This window comes from Echinops telfairi, unplaced genomic scaffold (genome assembly GCF_000313985.2).
Source record: "Echinops telfairi isolate 266 unplaced genomic scaffold, ASM31398v2 ScPeMD7_7472;HRSCAF=8510, whole genome shotgun sequence".
Lineage (NCBI taxonomy): Eukaryota > Metazoa > Chordata > Mammalia > Afrosoricida > Tenrecidae > Echinops > Echinops telfairi.
In genome coordinates, this window is record NW_022111376.1 from 8,234,303 (window position 1) to 8,237,276 (window position 2,974).

A 2,974-nucleotide genomic window follows, 5' to 3' on the forward strand; every position below is an offset into this window, starting at 1 on the left:
CTGCGTGTAGACATTTTTGTTTGGCCCTTTTCTGTCCCTTGCTCTTTGTCATTTGATGTGCGGGTCATAGATTTACAGTGCAGGAACGAGTTTCTTTCTCCTTGTTGGCTTTTCTTTGGTGTTGGTTGTCGTTTGTATTGAGTTTACTTTTCCTCTGCGTGTGCACGTCTGGTGTAACCGCCTGATTCGTGATTTGAGTTTGCACTTTCGTTGTTTGAAATTTGCCCAGTGTGAACTTGGGGTCCTTTGTCTTATATTTGGAGTTAAGTTCCTTGTTTGGAAGTTTTTTGTTTGTTCATGGGTTTTTTCCCCTCTTTGCCTATAGCTATGAGAGCTATAACGGAAGTATGTGAACATGTTATATGAATTTGTGTGGTTCCTGAGAGCGGTGATGTGGTCTGGAGGCATGTTAGAGTGTTGACAGTGAGAGAGGACCCGCAGTGCTCTGGAACCTGGAGATTAAAAGCCTCTCACCTCTCCCTTCTTCTCACTGACCCTCTTCTTTACCACGGAGGATGTCCTTTTCTAGGGACGGTTCTAGGGAAGTATGAGATGTCCAAGGTAAGTAAGACACAGACTCAGCATGCTTCCTTCTAAAGAGCATGGTGGTCTGATAGCCTACAAATTGTCATTTTGCCACATCTTGCCCCATCCGACGACTCCGCCCACCCACCCCTCTGCCGTCCGTCCCCCAGGGAGCAGGTCACATATAGTTCCCTGTAATCGGTTCCCTCCCCCCCCACTCTCCCTGCACCCTCCCCGCCTGGCCACTCACACCACTGGTCCTGCAGGGCCCACCTGCCCTGGACTCCCTGTATCCCCAGCTTCTATCTTTATACCAGTGTACATCCTCTGGTCTAGCGAGACGTGCACGGTCGAATTCGAGTCACGGTAGTGGGAGCAGGGAGGAAACATTTAGGAACTAGAGGAAAGTTGTATGTTTCATCGTTGTTCAAACAAGTCGTTTTTCAAATGTCATTTCTTGCACATGGAAATCCACCATGGAAAATGTTGGTGTTGTTATTTTTGACCCAATGAGGAGCAAAAGGGAAGCAAGCTTGTCATGTCTCAGGCCTGAAAATGCGCTTTGGAAGGAGAATTTCACACCCCGGGAGGTCTGAGGAGGGCCATGGCCTCACTGTTCACTTCCTGACAAGTGTGCATAGGTGCACGCTGCACAGCTGTGATGGGTGGGACAGGCTGCTTTGTTGGAGGGTAGTGCTGTATTCCAGAAGGGATCACCCACAGAAATTCAAACATGACTGTCACCTTTTTGGGTACGCTAGTGCACCACATGTCCTATAAGTGAGGTGGTTCTCTGAGGGGTTGAATCTGCGGATTTCCTCAGTGTTTTACCCTGCACGTGTTTTATTTATTGATGTTTTATGTCTGTGGGGGGGCATGTGTAAAGAGCAAATCAGAGTTCCATTCAAGCATTCATAGACAGCTTGTTTCATGTCCTTGATTGCAATCTCCACAAAGTAGCATCTCTTGTCCCACTTCCTCCCTCTGTCTACTGTCTCCACGTTTCCTTCTTTCCTAAACCTTCCTGCCTTCTGAACCTTGCCCTTGATGAAGTGCTGTCCTGTTGATTATGAATTGTTGCTTTTTCTAGGGTATGTACCACCATAGCTTGGTTGTTCACTGTATAGACTGTCTGTCTGATAATTGAGCCACAGGGGTGAGTTCAGTTTCTGGCTTGAAAGTTGAGTTAAGTGCCATGGTCTCTAGGATCTACCAGTCTCTTTCTGAGAAAAATCTTCTCCTTTATATATTATTATGCATTTTATGACGTTACCCTATTAGGGAATTATGAAAGTGCATAAAATAATCAGGTCCCATAATCTATTAACTCTGTACTTTTTATCCCATATTTTAGGAATATCATATGAAGAGGTAACCAGTTTAAAGACTTTGTTTTGTAATTTGTTTTTGTTTTTTTAATTATTTTCTTAAAGTCCATTATAATAGGACACAATTTTCCATTCTGAACTCAGGACTGAGAAAGCAAGAGAGGAAAATGGAAGATAGCAAACCAATCCCACCTGGGAGGCCACGGTGTAACTGCTATATTCCCCTATGAGGAATGGACCCCCCCCCCCCGCCCCCCACCGAGATCTAATCAACTTCCAGGTAAGTGCTTTAAAGGACGTCAAGGTGTGCTGGGGTGGTAACTGGTGTAAGCACATTTTATTGTCCCTCCCCCATTGGCCTGATGGGCTGGTTGTGATCTTGTGCCATCAAGATATCAAACTCCAATACCGCACCTACCACCCAACAAAAGGGTTGTTATTGAGTGGACTCTGAATCACGAAGATCAGTTGTATGAAGAAGGTACATGCTTTGTTGCATTTTTCAAGGTGTGGCATTTTACACACAGGTGCCAGGCCTTTCTTCTGTGTGCATATGTGTCCATCAATCATTGGCCCACTCTTGACACCAACTGGGGTAGCAAATGTCCTTAATTGTCACAGGATCTGCTACACTTCTTCCTGCCCTCTGTGCATTTGTACTTCACAGCTGACATTTCAGGAATGCACACGTGCTTTTGATGCACCAAACACACTCAGTAGAGTCTTAGAAGAACAGTACCCGCAAGTATTTTAAGTTCAATGGGAATAGAGCCAGGGGGAAAGTCTTCTTCCATGTGTTCCTTGAAGTCTGTCCACCTAATGCTAACAGGGATTATGCTCATAGAGATTATTATAAGGCTAACACCCATTCAGAGAGGGGTAAAGAGGGAGAGTCAAGGGTTGTGGTTTCCCATGTTCTCTGTGCCATTTTGCTGGTGTCACATGAAGGAGAGGGTTGGGCTCAGAGTGAAATGGTATGGTGGTAAGTGGTGGGTTGGGGAGGGTTATCACCTTCCACCCGATTATGTGCAGTGCCCCCACTTTTGGAAGTGCCACTCAGTCTATAGTGGGGTGAGCCTAATTTCTTTGAGAGAGGTAATGCATAAACTGGTACAATATGG